Source organism: Mus musculus, chromosome 2 (assembly GCF_000001635.26).
Source record: "Mus musculus strain C57BL/6J chromosome 2, GRCm38.p6 C57BL/6J".
Lineage (NCBI taxonomy): Eukaryota > Metazoa > Chordata > Mammalia > Rodentia > Muridae > Mus > Mus musculus.
Window position 1 is genome coordinate 176,265,288 of NC_000068.7, and position 18,698 is coordinate 176,283,985.

Genomic DNA, 18,698 nt, shown 5'->3' on the forward strand with positions numbered 1-18,698 from the left:
CTGGAACTAGATACCAACCTCCATCCAAACCGGGTGTATCTCACAGGGAACCCAGAAATGGTCGAGCTGGACCTTCCCCTGCAATAAATTTCTGCACCCAAGCGGTACCCGTACTGTATTCGTATGATCACAAATCAGTATGCACAGTTCTGAGTACTGTGCAGCTCCTAAAGGAGAACTGTCAACCTCAGATTTAGCAAGGCCTCGACAAGAGTTATATCACTAGTAACACCACAATTTGTGGCTCTTAGGCTATATTAGGAGCTGGAGGTCACCCTCCTCATCTCTGTTATTCCCACAGCCTGAGGAACTAAGGGGCCCTTGCAATAACAGCAAGGGTGGAAAACCAGAGACCAGCTAAGGCACTAAGCCCGTCTATCAGAATAAAAACCAATCTTTTCTAATATTTGAAAATTTTTGCCTTTCTAGCCCTCGTAGTAAACCTAAATCTCAAATCAGACCTAAAGCCACAATACGTGCTGGAATGTCTTTAGAATGAAAAATAGCAGTTGCCACCTGTACACTCTTGGGGGCGGGGATGCACGCCCATTGCAGTATGGCTGAAGGTGTTGATTGATCTGCTTGAAAGACAAAAATCTTAGACAGTGAAGAGTAACATCACAAAGCTTCTTTTGGGGAAGTCCAGATACTTATTTCAGTTGCAAATTAGCAAGGCTCAGTCTCTGGGCTGCTTTTAGAATTAGTAAAAAGGCCAGAGATTTTCTGGAAGTGGGGGCTGTGCTCAGAATTAACTTTGCTAGGTAATTAAGAATTTTAGTTATCTACAATATGAATCTCTAATTTAAGACTAAATATTAGACCAGTCTAAGACTGAGTTAGAATGACTGGTCACATTGAAGAAAAGAGAAAAATCATTATGACTCTATTAAATGACTAATATTAATAAGTCAGAATATATAGTCTCTGATGTACTTTTGACATAAAGTTAAAAGGCTTGAAGCTAGTCTAAACTGGAAAAATGGCAAGCAAGGATGGATCTAAAACATGAATCCAATTTAGTTTCCTAGTCAACTCAATCAGGGCACCGAGTCAACTTACCTGCCAGCTTGTCACATGAATTAACCATCATGTTTCTGTAGCGTTCTGTGGAGAGAACCTGTTTTTCCCTTCCCTAATAAGGTAGCTGTTTAGGATCAATCTATAAGCCAATAAGTAGATCTTTTTAAGATACTATAAAGCATTTATTAAATTCTCTGACATTTAAATTTCAAAATTTGAAAATAAAGGTATGATTTAAATAGTGTGCATGGGAATGCACTAAATAGTATGTACGGGGATACAATTTCCCCCTTCTTTGTCTCTTAAGAAGTTAAAGTTTTAAAGTTCACAATATCTAATCCTTTGAATTAATAACTTGTTGACAAAACATTTTAAATACTTGACTGAAAAGGGGCAGTGACTAATTGTACTTTTGATCGTTTCTCTTAAGGAGCGGTTGTAATCAGAAAGCTTGAAATGTTATTAAGAGTCACATGTGCATAATTTATTTATTAACTAGAAATACGAGCATTTATTTATAGCGAATTATTAAATAAAAGTCCTCAATAATTAACACTATTATGTGGAAACAAGTATTAACTGAGGAAACTAAAAGGAAAGAATTATACACGCACAATTTTCAAGAAGACTAAAATATTATTTTAAACTATAGCTGTTATGAATATACAAAGAATGAGGTTATATATCCAATCTATCTTATATGTACGACCCATAGACTGTCTGAGATATAAATCTAGCCTGGCATTGTTTTAAAATGTCCAGGAAATTTCGAACAATTTAACAAATGTCTAAAAACCGCCTTCTTAAAAGGACAGCATTATTTCTATGAGTTGTATATGCAAAAGCAATTGCAAATTTGAGAATTAATAGTATCTGAGGGATGAACAATCTTAAGCAATTGTGAGCTCTGAGATATAGCATTGACTATTAATATACAAATTAAGGATTGATTGTTCAGCATTTTAACACACCATCTACACCACACAACTAGATTATTTGTGCTGAAACAGGGGGAAACTTAAGAGACTAAGCATATGATCTAATTTACATGTACTTAATGTCTTATATAGGGGTTGTTATTAAACACAATAATTGGGATGTATGTATGCATGAATTCATAGAAGATATAAAAGCATGCAGAAAAAACAATTTTTAACTCATCTTTGGGATATTGATTGTTAATCTATTTAGAATGATGGTATGTAATAGGTCAATTATTAATATTTTGTAATAACCAAATAAATTGTTGTATTGAACAAGGAACATACCTGTAGTCAGGTTTTTAAGACACTATTTTTGTTTTAGGTTTTCTAAAAATACACGAATATATTTTACAATTGTTTTTTTATTAGCACCACTGTGGTTCTAATAGGATAATGAAACTGTGCTTTGAGGTGAGTGCTACCTCGGCCCCACCCAATCTGCCTTGTCTTGGCTTTGTGGTCTAGGGCCTGACACCCACAGTGTACTTGGGGGAGGGGGGTGTTTGCCCTAAGTCCTCTTCAGCCCTGGCCTTCTGACGCCCTGGCATGTGGAGTCACTCTGAAAAGCAGTCTGGATTTTATCTCGCTGCTGAGCCCTGTATCTCTAACGCGGAGAAGGCGCTATGCGCCTGAGGTGCCACTCTGTCAAGCGGCAGTTCCAGTCCTGGCACTGGGGAGGAGCTGGCCCTGTTGCCACAGCCGCTTCTGCCACCTCGGCCTTCTTCTCAGTCTAGAAAACTCAAACAAGGGTGGCGGAGTACCCCGGGCCTTAGCGGGAAAAATATGGCTATTCCAGCGGAGAAGGACAGAGGCTTATGGGGCAATGGCGGGCAAGGCCCTTCTCCCTGAGTTGGCTACAAGGCCACCCGCTTTTTGGCGGCTTCTCAAGTTAACACGCCCAGGGAAAGCTATGAGCCCAAAGGCCCTGCCCTGCAGCCACCAGCAGTTACCTGGGTCCACAAGGGCCAACGATCAGCTGGAAGGATGAGAAAAATGACTTTACAATAATGTTTTCTCTTGCCAAAGAATTGTTTTGCGCAAGCTAATATTTAATTACCAATGATTATAATTAATAACAATTGTAAAAGCTTTCTTTATTTTCTGCAAAACCTTTTGTAGTAAACTAAAACCCTAAGTAATAAAAAGATATTGTCTCTGAATCTTTTGGGTGAGAGCAAGGATTTAAGGTAAACTTCCCTTGAGAAGCATTAGCTAATAAAACATTTTTCACTTGGGAAATAATATACATTGAAAGATTCAAACTCTTGGCTTCTTGTATAGAAGCAGAAATGATAAAATTTTTTACATAATGTAGATCAATACTTAGCCATATAAGAGGCAGAATATTCTAGTTATTACAAATTCACTAGAAGCAAAACCTTTACAATCGTTAAGATGCAAAGGAGAGAGAAAAAGAAACAAACCTTCGGATCTATAATAACTATATAAAAAGTAAGCAAACCAGATTGTAATGCCTTGATAAATTTTACGGTCTGATTGACTCTTTATAAACTATGAATTTGAACTTCATTAAAACAGCATCTGGCTAGATCTGTAAAGAATTATTAAGTTTCTTTTTGCAACATTAACTTTGAGAAAGTAAAACCCAGTTTCAAGATAATTTATTACTTATAGAATCAATATTAGAAGTATTACTATCATATTACGAAGTTTCACAGCCAATTAATACCTATGAATACATGTAAGCTTTAATGCTTTAATAAAGAGGCATTGTTTTAAATCTTATCTCTAATTCTACTTTCTAGGATAGGAACCACATTAATTATTATCTCAACTAGAAATATCTTAAGATACCCAGCCTCTTGGCCTGCCTTATGCTATGTGTTGGAAGGACTCTAAACTTGAGTTATCAATTTTAAGACTAACCATCTGTAGCAATGTAACAATTATTAATCTTAACCCCTAACTTATGAGCTGATAGTGAAAACACGCAGAGTACATTACCAATAAAAAAAAAAAAAAACAAATGAAGCAGTTACATTTAAACCAATCAGAGAATATTATTTTTTCTACCTACAATCATAGAATAAAAATCACTTTATCATTTACTAAACGCAATAATCACGGATGTAGAGAATCCTCTAGGAAAATACCATTTATCAGCTTTTTAACCCTGAAACTAAGAGGCTGTAGACTCTCCTTCTTTCCTATAACCAACAGTTTTTCTAGCAGGGGCCATCCTGCCACGTGTCTGTTTACTGGTTGAAGCACGTGGCAGCTCTCAGTTTTGAAGATAAAGCTTTTTTAGCCATCTTTATTATCCAACATAAAACATAGAACATTCATTCATACAGACTAGACATGAACATACATGAACTGAACAAGTGAACAGATTGGTGCACCAGACATTAGACAAAGACACAATGAGGACAGAGCACTTCTGCTGTAAGGCCAAGAGAGAACAAAGCAGGGCACTCCTGAAATTTCTCTCTGCTTTTTTGGACAATTTCCTCCCGCATGATGCAGTTTTTAACTGTGGCCATCCGCCTGATTATTAATTTCCTTTTAATAAACCCTTTCTTTTCTCACGCCTAAAAATGTAGCTTCTGGGAGCTACGGCTAACCGCCTGTTAAGTTCCTAGATCTTGATAAGCTTTACTGCTGAACCTAAGTGAATTAGCGGTCAGGTTTAACGCTGTTTCAACTTAGCCCATACCGACCTTCTCCGGTATGGATTTCCTTTAATTATTTTCTTCTTCTATGGAGTTCCAAAACAGCAGTGTTTCTTCCAAATGTCCTCTGCTGTTTTTCAGTCCCACGTGGGTGCCAAATCTGTTGTGTTCGGCTAGCGGCTCACATGCCTGGGTTCTAGTCTGGAAAGGCATCTGGGAAACCTGGAAGAAAAGAGGGGGGCTAGGCAGCATGAGAGAGAGATGAAACCAAGACAAGCAGTCTGATCAAGGTTCAATTTTAATGTCAGCAAACACGCTTTATAAAGAAGAGAGGAGGCCCATTCCTAGCCATACAAAATTCCTTTGAAGTAGATAGGTCAGCCTTGTGGGAACTCACGAAGGTAACAGTTCAGAGCTAACTCTGGAAAATCTTGGAGGAGAACCGGTTCGGCCTCAGGCAGGTTGGGCCTCAGGCAGGTAGTGGCAAATCAAAGGAGAGGGATGAGAAGCAGCACAGCAGGTGGCTCTGCTTAAGCATCAGATGGTCATAGCCAGCCTTGCTAGGCTGGAAGGAGGTAACACCTTATCACATTGGTAGGGTTTCTCTCCAATGTGGTTATTTTCGTATTTATTGAAAAGGCATTGATAAGAAAATGTTGCGTGTAATGTTAATTGGTTAATTCCCTCTACTCACAGACAGTGGAGTGCAGGTTTATCAAATAGGACCAGCTGAGGATAGGAATCCACAACATCTCAAATGTGTGATCCTCATACAATTTGGGAACTGATTTAACACAAGTAGCATTAAAGCCAGTCCACAATAAGTCATCCATTTTGTGTATTAAAAAGGCCTTTCCTCTCAGATGTACATTGAATATAGTTATAACAGTTATGTAAACTATAGTTTATGATATACACTAACAACATCTAGTCCATCAATTTTTCCCAACATATGTACATTACTCTAGCATCTATCCTAGCTTAAAAAGTTTACAACTCTATCCCAGAAATATGTTTTGATTTTGATTTTCATTACCAACTGAAAACCATCCTTTCAAATCTACATCATCCTCCTCAATGCTAAATAACCTTGAGTTTAACCTTGAGACTATATTGAATCTTCAACCACATCAGACTTCCAAGAAAGACTTCATTTATAGGAAGCAGAAAAACACAGCACACAAAACTTGCAGAGACAGCCTACTACATGTACAGCCCCCTTTTCCTTAAAATACTGATCAACTGTCTTCAGCCTTCTGGCAAACAATCATCTGACAGAAATATTATGAAGGACTAGTTTACTCTGTCTTGACAGAGCAAAGCTGTTGACTATTTTGTATCTTGTGTCCTTTCCTTGACAGTATTTTTTGTCTGTATAAGAATTAGGGCAATTCTTGCCCAGTGGCTATCTTCCAAAACAGGAACAACCCCATATAGAGGTTATGATAGTCAATATCTTCTTTGAACCATGACTGGGGTGTTTCAGGTGCTAACATGTTTATTACTCAAATTTCCAATAATAACAAAATGATTACAAACGCCAAATTTTGTGGATTTCTGATATTTTTGAAGAAAATCTATAATAACATATATCCGAGCTGAAAAGCCTTGTCTGTTTAGTCATTTCTCTTTGAATAATATTAAAAACACTTTCTTATAATTAAATCAGAATCAAATATAACCATGTGTTTACTATAAGGCCCTCCAATTGCATAACTCAATTATATTAAACAGTTTGTAATATCGAGTATAGACAGACTGGGTCAGAGGTTGCTTTTCTTAAATGAATTGCAGAGGCACAATGTGTTTCTAAGACTAACCATATTTATTTCAAATTTTGTACCAATGTGCGTAGATTTATACCAATGAGAAACTCAAATCTGAAACTATATAAAAATTCTCTGATGCAAGAAATTGTAACTTCAAATTTGGAAAAAAATACAAAGATTCCTAGTAATGTAATTTTATTGCTACACAATGTTTTGTTCAACAATTTTAGTAACCCATCTCTTATCTTTCTTCTGTGTTTAAAATAAAGACCATTTCCAAATTATGCCTTAAAATGACAACCTAACCTTAATTACTAAAATAGCCATAACCAGACACCCAAATGTAAGGGATCAGCATGACAACTCTCCATAATGTCCTCCTGCTGAATTGGGACAATGCAATCTTTCAAGGGGTGGGGAGGAGTAGGAAAATTAGAAAAAAATGGTAAGACTATAGAAACCTAGCCTTAGCATTTGTTTTCCAGTCCCTGCATTCTTGGAAGACTTGATGTTGGATTGAAGTTCAATTATCTGTCTGGAAGTCAGGAGGAACTGAGTCCACATTGAAACTTGGCAGCAATTTCTGAAACTGTTCTAGAAGTAAGTCTCTGGGATCAGCACCAGGAGGCAGGTAGATGGAACAACAGGTCATCTCAGTGTCCCTGCCAATGAATCTTCTCAGAGGGGCACACTCAGCATAATGTGAATCTTACAACCAAGATTTTAGTTCTATTAAGATATTCATATGGATTGTGCAAGGTGCACAGAGCAGTGAAGGATTGATCTTAGCTCTGTGTTTGAGCAGGTTAAAGTCAACTGTCATTATACAAGTTAATTTAATCAATAACCAGTTGTAATAATCCTTTAATAATGCTATAGGAAGGACGAGACAGTGAATCTTAAGTGTTCCATAACCTACTATATGCATTGTATAATTTTAGCTGATGTTTTGGCTAGACACTTTTATATCTAGATGTGTAAAGCCTTCTGGAGTACCACTTGGCAGAAGTCTGACATTGGCCAAGGAAAAGGAAATGGGCTTCAGGCAGGAATCTGACATTAGGGCATAATAAGGAAGTAAGTTTCGGCAAGAATCTAAATTTAGTCTGTAATAGGGAAGTCGGGTAAGGCAGGAAATTTAGTCTTATGGTGGAACAGAAGAACTAGGATTCAGGCAAGATTTTGGGCTTGGACAAGGAAGTGGGCTCAAGCATTTTGGTCATTATGACAAGCCCTTTGAAACAACTGTCACGGGAGTAATCACAGGACTTCACTTAATGCTTTGCTAATTCCTTATTGTCCTGCTTGCCTAAAATACTGGCATGTAATTAAAATGGTATAAAATGTGGATTGAAGAGACAAAGTTTGGAGTTGAGACGAAAGAATGGACCATGTAGAGACTGCCATATCTAGGGATCCACCCCATAATCAGCATCCAAACGCTGACACCATTGCATACACTAGCAAGATTTTATCGAAAAGACCCAGATGTAGCTGTCTCTTGTGAGACTATGCCGGGGCCTAGCAAACACAGAAGTGGATGCTCACAGTCAGCTAATGGATGGATCACAGGGCTCCCAATGGAGGAGCTAGAAAAAGTACCCAAGGAGCTAAAGGGATCTGCAACCCTATAGGTGGAACAACATTATGAACTAACCAGTACCCCGGAGCTCTTGACTCTAGCTGCATATGTATCAAAAGATGGCCTAGTCGGCCATCACTGGAAAGAGAGGCCCATTGGACACGCAAACTTTATATGCCCCAGTACAGGGGAACGCCAGGGCCTAAAAGGGGGAGTGGGTGGGTAGGGGAGTGAGGATGGGTGGGTATGGGGGACTTTTAGTATAGCATTGGAAATGTAAATGAGCTAAATACCTAATAAAAATGGGAAAAAATGGGAAAAAAAAAAAAGAAAAAAATTCAAAAAAAAATGTGGATTGAAAAGTTAAATTTGCCTTCAGTCTCAGAATTGACTGCAGTCATTCTGCAATGTTGTTCAACTGCCTTTTTTTTTCTTTTTAATCCTCACTCCCGCACTGGAGAATCCATGGACTGAGCAGGCCTGGTCATCTAGGCCAGTTACAGGGCTGTTCCCATGTGGAGGAATCAGCAAATCATGTTTTCTACCTGTTTGTTTTTCTTAAACTTTTTTCTTTCTGGTAGCCAAGATCTATCTTCAGGGCGTCTTCCACTGTCACATCTGATCCATATCACCCGGGAAGGGGTCCAAAGCCTTTTCCTCTTTCCTATTAGCACGAATATAGAGCCTCTCCCATAATTGCATGTCCTTGTTCCAGTAACACAAAATCATCAATGCTATATATTGATTCAATTAGCAGCCTCCTTTCTCTTCAGGCTAGCCTGTATGGACATTTCTCCGAAAGGATTTTTAACATCGCAAAACCACCAAACTTAAAATCACATACATTTTGATATTTAAGACAATCAGAACAATCTACACAATTGTTATCCTTTGAGACAGTGCTTCTTCACTATCTCCTGCCTTGTTCTTACACAAGATCAGGTCTAAGTTTATACTCTCTGTCTAAGATAAGGTTATTCTGACTATCCCATGCTCTTGACCTACATTCTAAGATCAATACACACAATTTATTTAAGAATGCATAGTTAATTCTCCATTCTACAGAGAGTAATATCGCTATGGATATATATATATATATATATATATCTGCTTTCACTTTATATAACTTCAACAAACATCCTTTCCTATATATTTAACTTCAATTAAATTCCCTTCTACTTACTCTATAAGCCTATTTCCAGGCTCTTAATTGTCATACTTGTCCACATAATACCAGCATTCCTGTGTTACCCAGAGTCAACCCCAATGTCTGCACTGACATAGAATTTAAAATTTTTCTTTTAAGCATTCATTCTACATTGCATACCGATTAATACTTCTTATTATTATATGTTGAAACAGGATATCTCTCTATCTATATGCCTTCATTTCCTACATTTGAGACCAAAGTCCTGGATTACATTATTCCATGTAGACTCACAAACAAACAATTACCACTATATCTTTTTTATCCTGAAAAGCAGTTAAACAAATATCGTCTATCTGTGTCCTTTCTTGACTTGATCATAGCTAGTAGGAAGCCTCTACCATCTACCTCTGTCTCTTCTAGCTAAGAATTCTGCCTCCGAGCTCAAACTATCTGAGACAGCCAGAAGCCTTTGAGAAGGGCCCATGGTAAATCCTTACCACCCAGGATGTCTGGGTGAGCTAGGGGGATTTTGCTACATCCCAGCTAATGACATGTAACCAAGAATTATGCATACCAGTTCAGCTCACCTTTTGTTCTAGTCATGAACCTGCACAGCTTGGTGACACGCCACATGTCTCCAGCAAACCAGCAACTCTGCTAAGAATCCAATTTTCCACATCTTTTTATCTCACATCATGACATGGTTTTACACTTGAGAATCTACAATTAATTTTTAATACTATGTTCAAGCCTATAGGTGAGGTGCATTCTGCAAAGTTGGTTTGTTACTCTGGTCTACTATATGATGCCTCCTCTGCAAGTTCCTCGCTGACCATGCAAATGCTTTAGATCCGCAAATAAAGACACACAGCTTTATTTAATATGCTTAAATCAGCTAATTGTTTGGGACACTCTCAAACTTCCACATTGCTAATTCTTCATTGTGATTCTCCTGAAGTATTACTTACTAAAGTCTCTATGCCATCTTTGCTACCCCAAAATCAATCACAGGAGGGGCCACTGGGGCCTCTCTTCCCTGGCTCTTATATGGCTGGTATTCTGCCATTCCCAGCTCTCAAGCCTGCATCCACTTCTTATACTAGCATGGCAATCCTCTTTGGTCCCCTTGCCAATGAATCCAAAAGTCTTGCCTCATACTCCCTGCCTAGCCATTGGCTTCTGGCAATTTTATTTACCAATTAGAACCATCTTGGGGCAGAGAATCTCAGTGTCTCAAATGCAGGATTCTCATGAAATTTGGGAACCAATTTAACACAAGTAGCATGAGAACCAATAAAGAACAATTGGGAATTATCAGAAGTAAGAAAAAACATGCCCTAAATATTGCCTTTTTGTTATCACCTACACTTAATCATATGGTGAAAATAAGTTGAAGTACCCAGGCCTGGGGTATTGTGGAGATCCAACCTCACTATATTCATATTTTGTTCTTGAAAACATAATATCTGTCTCTAACAATGCCTTCTGCTATTCATCTTGTGCTTCTCAAAACATAACACCTGTTCTTTACCACCAAAGAACAAATCAATGATTGGTTAAACTGTAACACCCACATTCATTCTCTCTCTCTCTCTCTCTCTCTCTCTCTCTCTCTCTCTCTCTCTCTCTCTGGCTTTTTGAAACAGGGTTTCTCTGTGTAGCCCTGGCTGTCCTGGAACTCACTCTGTAGATCAGGCTGGCCTCGAAATCAGAAATCTGCCTGCCTCTGCCTCCCAAGTGCTGGATTCAAATGTTGTGTGCCACCACTGCCCAAGAACACCCACATTCTATAACAGTTGACACTGTAAACTACATAATCCTCTATTCCTAAACCCTGTTTGGTGGGAAAATGTAGCTGTAACAGCACAGGTATTTCTGTTTGTCTTTTTTTTTAATATACTTTTTTTCCTTTAATTCATTGTTCAATTTTTTTTTTTTTTTACACTCTAAACTTTCTAGCACTCTCAGTCCTCCGTTCAACTGGTCCAAATCCCACACCTGCTACCAAAGTTTCCAAGAAGATGTCCCCAAAAATCCCCACCCCACTCATCCTCCCCACTACCTGGGACCACAAGTCTTTCGAGGGTTATGTACATCTTCTTCTGACTGAGTACAGAACTGGCAGCATTCTGCTGTTTGTCAAGTGGTTTATGGTAGGTCGTCGTTGGCTCAGTGTCTGAAAGATCAAGGGGGTCCATGTTAGTTCAGACTGCTGGTCTTCCTATAGAGTCACCCTCCTCACCTTCTTCCAGGTTTTCCCTAATTCAGTCACAAGGGTCACCAATTTCTGTCCATTGGTTGGATGAATTATGTGTATCTGAGTGTTTAAGCTGCTTACTGGACATTTCACAGGGCCGCCAGGATAGGCTCCTGTTTGTAACCATACCATAGGATCAGTAACTGTCAGATCTTGGTGCCACCCACTGAGCTGAATCTTAATTTGAGAATGTCACAGGACCTTCTTTTCCTCAGACTCTTCTCCATTTTTATTCCTGCAGTTCTTTCAGACAGGAAGTATCCTGGGCAAGAGTTTTTGACTGTGGGATGGCAGCTCTATAACATTCTGGCTCACAGTGGGAAAGTGTGTGTGCTGTGAGTTACACATTGGGTTCTGAGTATGCTCTCTCATGATTCATCAGCAGCTTTATTACAATAAACTCCTGCCATTTGTGTTCCCCGAGTTTCAGTTGTGTGGGATCAGAGAGGACCTCATACAAGAAAGGCTCTATCACTTTGTTTACACTCATAGACTTTCTTTGCATATGATTACTTTCATGATGATGATGACTGTAAAAGTGTGCAAACGCTTCTCCATATTGAATTCATTGATATGGCTTCTCTTTTATGATGATGAAGACTTGGGAAATTTGAAGAGGCTTTACCATATCAAATGTGTTTATACAATTTCTCTTCATGATGATGAAACTATAGAAATGTGGGAAACCTTCACCATATTAAACACCTCCACAGGATTTCTCTACAAAAAATACAGAGGCAAAACAACCATACAAATAAAATAACAGGTTAATTTCTTAGAGAGAGAGAGAGAGAGAGAGAGAGAGAGACAGAGACAGAGACAGAGACAGAGAGAGACAGAGAGAGAGAGATGGAGCAGGGGAGAGAGGGGGGAGAGAGAGAGGCAGCAGGGGAGGGAGGGAGGGAGGGAGGGAGGGAGGGAGGGAAGAGAGAGAGAGAGAATAACATTTAAAGAGAGCACTGAAGAATTGGGACAATACAGTAACTCTTAAAGTCATTTCAGGTGTTTAGAATCAATGCCTTATAATCATTTTTGAAATGATATTGCCAAGCATGATAATATGTGCTATCAATTCCAGAAGTGTGGAGGCAAATTCTTATTCCTGAATTTGAGGCCACACTTGTCAACATTGTCTCTTCCATAATATAAACCATATCAAATAGGCTTAGTTTTTTAAAGGATAGGTACAGTTACACTGTCAAGAACTAGAAAGCAATGACCTAAATGATATGAAGTAAAAATTTTTTTTATTTCCAGGCCAATCTCGCAGTCTCCTCTGAATTCAGAGTGATAATGAGCTGTAAGTAAAAACAGAGAAACTTTTTGGAGTCAAACTCAAGGCTAAGATGAATAGTAACTATTACAAAACTGGATTTGCCTTGCAGTTGGTAATACAATTAAAATCAGCAGTTCATAAAACCTACCATGCCGGGCAATGATGGTGCAAGCTTTTAGTCCCAGCATTCGGGAGGCAGAGGCAGGCAGATTTACCAACTGAAGGTCAGCCTGGTCTACTGAGTAAGTCCAGGATAGCCAGGGCTACACAGAGAAACCCTGTCTCAAAAATAACAAAATAAATAAATAAAACATACCATGAACAGTGGAACAGTGGAAACAAGTTATACTATGTAAATGTCAAGACTATAGATGAAACACAAGTCAAAATGACAAGTTGTCCTTTAACTTGGGACATTAGAGAAAACATCCATAGTTAACACTATAGAATTACTCATATTTTACCTTTAGGATTAATTTGGAACAGGAAATAAACAATAGCCCTTTACTGACCCTTAAGAAATATAATTGTGATTGTTTATCTTGGTTGTTGTTATTTCTCAGACAGGGAGACTAGGGGAAGGGAACTGAGAAAGGGGATAGTATTTGACTTGTAAATAAAGAATATATTCAATAAAAAATAAGTGAGCTGTCAAAGAAAAAGTGGTAGTAGATATTTACCTGTGCTTTTGGGCCTTCATTCGTTACATGAGACTTCAATACAAGATGGAGCAGGAATGTTATTTGGAATTGGTTGGGTTATAAGTAAAGCAGAATGTTCTTAAAAGGATTGCTTTTTAAGGGAAGTAGATAATTGTCAATCTTGGGATTACTCCTAATTTCAAAGGTATGGGACAGTTCATACTGACCTAGAGATAGTTTGAAAAATATTCCTCCTTGGTTTCTATAGTTGGAAGGGATGATATTCTGATTTCTGATTTTCCATGGAACTCTTCTGTATATTTCTTTTCTATTGATCTCATGAAAAACACCATAGACAAAGGAAATTATAATGGAAGGCTCATTTTGGGCTTACTGTTCCAAAGCCTTAGAGTCAATACTGGCAATATAAACACATGGCATCAGGTAGAGCTGAGAGCTCATATTTTGAAACTAGACAAGATGTAGCTAGCAAAGTGGGCTTGGTCAGAAGATGTTAAAACCTTCATAATCAGTCTGATAAACTAAAAAAATAAGTATTCGAATATATGGAGGATGGAAAGGTGTCTCAGTGGTTAAGAGCACTGACTGCTCTCCTGAAAGTCCTGAGTTCAAATCCTAGCAACCATATGGTGGCTCACAACCATCAGTGCTGAGATTTGACTCCCCCTTATGGAGTGTCTGAAGACAGCTACAGAGTACTTACATATAATAATTAAACAAATATTTTTTAAAAGAAGTATTCAAACATATAAGTCTATGGGAGCCATTATCATTTAACTACCACATGTTTTTTCAAAAGTGAAAACTACTTTATATCTGTCCACACTGTACCATATGCTTAAGAGAGATTGTTATCTTTTACACATCCAATGTCACCAAAGAAACAATCCTTAGCAGAAATAATGAAATCATCTGGAAAAATGAACTGACCAAAGACACCAAAATTTATCAGTGAAGACAACAAAACTTATAGCTTCTTGTTCAGCATCTTGAGATTATGATGACATTGCCTTAGCCGCATGGTTTTCCATACTCTCACTTCTCCAGCTCTGTCACCTGCAGCACACATAGCTTTTTTTCAGTAAATTCCATGTCCTTCTTGTAGCTTTCCTCAAAGCTGGCCCTTGTAACTCTAATACCTTCTGTACAGTATTCTCTTATTTTATTGAAAGTGGGTTGTCCAGAGCCATAATGGGACAAGCTAATATCTAGCAGGTGATCATCCAGAAATGTTCAAATACTTTTTAAATAAAAGATTTATTTAATTATTATATGTAAGTACACTATAGCTATCTTCAGGCACTCCATAAGAGGGAGTCAAATCTCAATACAGATGGTTGTGAGCCACCATATGGTTGCTAGGAATTGAACTCAGGACTTTCAGGAGAACAGTCAGTGATCTTAACCACTGAGCCACCTTTCCATCCTCCATATGTTTGAACAATTATTATATAATCTGCAACATCTGTGCCCTTATTAAGCAAGCCTGTAATGGATTCCTTGTATGAAATATTCCTGCGATGAATATGCTTTTCCTGTTATTATTAAAGATATATAACAATCACTATGTAGAGGCACACCCCTTTAGAGCAGAACTCTACAGATCTACGAAGATGTACTGTTTTCTAGTGATGTTATATAGACAAATAGATGATTTAAGTCTTAATGACGATCCGATAAGAATTCCTAAAATTCTGTCAGTGAGTATTAAACTGTTTATAGTTGGACGGCTATTATATAAATTTCTGATACTCAAAACTGCAAAGAAAACTCCACCAGTCTCCCAAGCATCATAAAGTTATTGCTCTTAGATAGTAATCAGACTTTCTCCTACTCAGAGCATATTCCAAGAGGTTGTAAAGCAATTTACCAAAGGTCATAAAAAGGAAACTAATCATTTATTATAGGTGCTAGGCTAGAAAACGAGATATAGACTTTGTTTATCTATGCAAAACTTTACTAATAACTTAGTTATGGTTTTAAACCTTCAGGGAACCTGTGGATCTGATACAGGCAATGGATACTTAGCCATTAGTAATTACTCCTAATGGATATGCATGTAAACATTCTCTGTTGTAAACTTCTATTTCATTTTATGACTTTATTTTTTTGTGAGAACTTGTGATGAACTTGGTAACATGTGATCATGTATACTGAAGGATGTATAAGTAGTGAGGACAAAGAGATAAGGAAAAGAAAGGAGAAGTTTTTTGCCCTTCCCCAGTTAGGATCTTTTCGCTTTTCCTCTTAGATAGCTTTCATAGGTAACTTTTGACAACTTAGTAATAAACTCCATAACCAGTTCTTTGAGTGTCCCATTTTCTTCTTGTGACTTCTAACTTTCAAGCTAAAAGTTAGAGCCCAGCAGTTTCTTCTGAGATAGAGCAAAGGCCACACTGCTTAATCCTCAGCTGTTAGGGTACAGGTGATAATCACAGAAGCACTCAGTCTTTTACCTTCAGAAAGAGCAAGTAAGTTTTTAGGCTCAGATGCTCAAAGCAAGTATTAACTACATGGCATAAGGAAAGCCTGAGCTACAGATGTTGCTGTAAACAGACAGTTATATAATCTCTTTACACATAGGAATGAATCTATTGATTTCTGGAAAACATTGGAGACTAGAAACAAGTAAGTGATCAGGGCACCTATGCATCAAGAAAATGAAATTTAAAAAGTAATACCAAGGGCTGGAGAGATGGCTCAGTGGTTAAGAGCACCGACTGCTCGTCAGAAGGGCCTGAGTTCAAATCCCAGCAACCACATGGTGGCTCACATCCACCCATAATGAGATCTGGCATTCTCTTCTGGCGCATCTGAAGACAGTTATAGTGTACTTAGATATAATAATAAGTAAATCTTAAAAAAAAAGTAATACCAAAACCTGGCTTTTTTAAAAGATATATATGGTTCTGGTGAGATGGCTCAGTTGTTAAGAACGCTGACTGTTCTTCTGAAGATCCAGAGTTCAAATCCCAGCAACCACATGGTGGCTCACAACCATCCATAATGAAATCTGATGCCCTCTTCTGGAGTGTCTGAAAACAGCTACAGTGTACTTGCATATAATAAATAAATAAATCTTTAAAAAAGAAAAAAATATATAATTTAAAAAATGTGTCACTGGCCGGGTGTGGTGGCGCATGCCTTTAATCCCAGTACTCGGGAGGCAGAGACAGGCAGATTTCTGAGTTAGAGGCCAGCCTGGTCTACAAAGTGAGTTCCAGGACAGCCAGGACTGTACAGAGAAACCCTGTCTCAAAAAACCAAAAAGAAAAAAAAAATGTCACTGTACTGATTAGAAAAAGATCAGGCCTTTCTTTGTAGAAGGAATGGCATTAATGAGATAGTGTTTGATCTTGCCCCTAAGTGCTTTGTTAACTACTGAGATCTATAATGTGACACACACAGAGACAGCTAATGGCATGTGTTTTTCATTTCTGAGCTCAATTAAATATGTTAACAAGGATTGAACAAATCTACATAATACAGATCCTAAAATGGGAATTCATTACCCACTGGCTCAAGCTAACCTGCCCAAATAAAACACCCACTAACCTAGCTTTACTAAATTACATCCATAAATGAATGCAGTCTGTGAAGTTACAAAATCATTCTCACTCCCTGAATCAGGTCCTTCTCCATAACAGTGAACCGTGCAGCACACTCCCTTTTCCTTTGGTCTGTCACCTAGCTCTTGTCTGCACTGTTTTACCTGACAGTGTACACAGTAAGCTGTTCCTCTGGTTCTCATCCTGCCAAGTATATTTCTCCACACACAAGCCCCTGACACAAAGATTTTGTCCAGATGCTGCCAGACAATAAAGTTATTCAGAGGCTACAGCCGGGTCCAAGGAGAGACTAGGTCCAGAAAGGAGGGCACAGGTGGCCCGATATACCTGGCAGGTGCTTACCATCCATGCTCTGGAAAGACCTACCACACAGGCATCCTTTGCTAAGAAGCTTGCTCTCCATCTTTATTGGAGATGACTTTGCACTTACCATGTCTAAAGTACTGAGCTTGCCTGAGCTACCCTCGCAGCACTCACTGAAGACAGTAAGAACACAACACATAGAAATACTCAGGTCACCTGAGTTACAGAGAGGAACTTGAGGGCTTAGTACCTGGAAGAGCCACCTCCTCTTCTGACTGGCAGCTCCGTGTGGGGGTTCTGATTGGCTACTGACCTTGAATGACATGAGCACCACTCTTAAGGTTAGAGTGTGTTGAAAGGACACAGCTTAGTACTTCCAGCCTGGGCCAATCCTTTTTCAGATATGCGGCTTTGTAGGACAGTAGCAGTAGTGAGTCTCCTCCAATAGCCAACCTGTCTATTGTTCTCCCACCAAGCCCTTGGGAGAGGCTAAGATTCCTGATCAATGCTGCTTACCTGCCTGCTTAACCCCTTGTGGTCAGTGCCCCTTTGTTCACTGCTGTGCAAATTTACAACTTGCCTGATGTCTAAGCACTGCACTCAGGAAGCACTTCTTCCTCCTAGAATCAAGCTGAATAGCTTGCATAGCCCATCAATCAGCTTACATTGGAGTTACCAATTTGTCCTGCAAGTGGACGGTTGGCCAGGATATTAGCAATTAAAGAAATTAAACAGAGATTTTAGGAAACAAGATTTTGTTCTTTGGCTTCTGTCTGGGTTCTGGTCAACTACAAGTATGTGGTTACACATGCAGCTGATAGAGAATGCATTTATTGTGTTTATAGACAGCTCATCTAAAGGGAAGGTAGCATGCGTAATTGGATCATATGTTTATTCTCTTGAGTTTCCCCCCTTCTTCAAAAATATTTGAATAATGTACTGTAGCCACTGTTTTTGAAATGTTGAAAAAAAATCAAGCTTTGAGTTGATATACTGATGGCCAGTATATACCTCATGGCTTACAATTGCTTGACTTTGTTCCATTTTTAGTTACTGCTAGTTCTCAAATTTTGGAATTGTTTATGCAAATGCAACTTAATTTAAGAGCATGTACTGTTCCTTACGTTATAGGTCATTTAAAGCTCATAGTGGTTTGCCCAGACCCCTTAATGAGGGCAATGCCGCTGCAGGTTTGCATATTAGGCAGAGTATAGGCATTACACAGGAACAGTTTAGCCAAACACTCTCATTCTTTACATCATTAAAAAGCAATAGGTTGAGACAACAATTTGGTATTTCTTGAGAATGTGCATGTCAAATTGTAAAGACTTTCATCAGTGTCCTCAATTTCTTCTTGTATCACACAAAGGTGTTAATCCTCTAGGAGTTAATCCTCTAGGACTTGTACCTACTCAGTTATGGCAAATAGATGTTACTTATATATCTGAATTTAAACAATGTTAAACAATGTACATATGTGCTACATCCAATCCA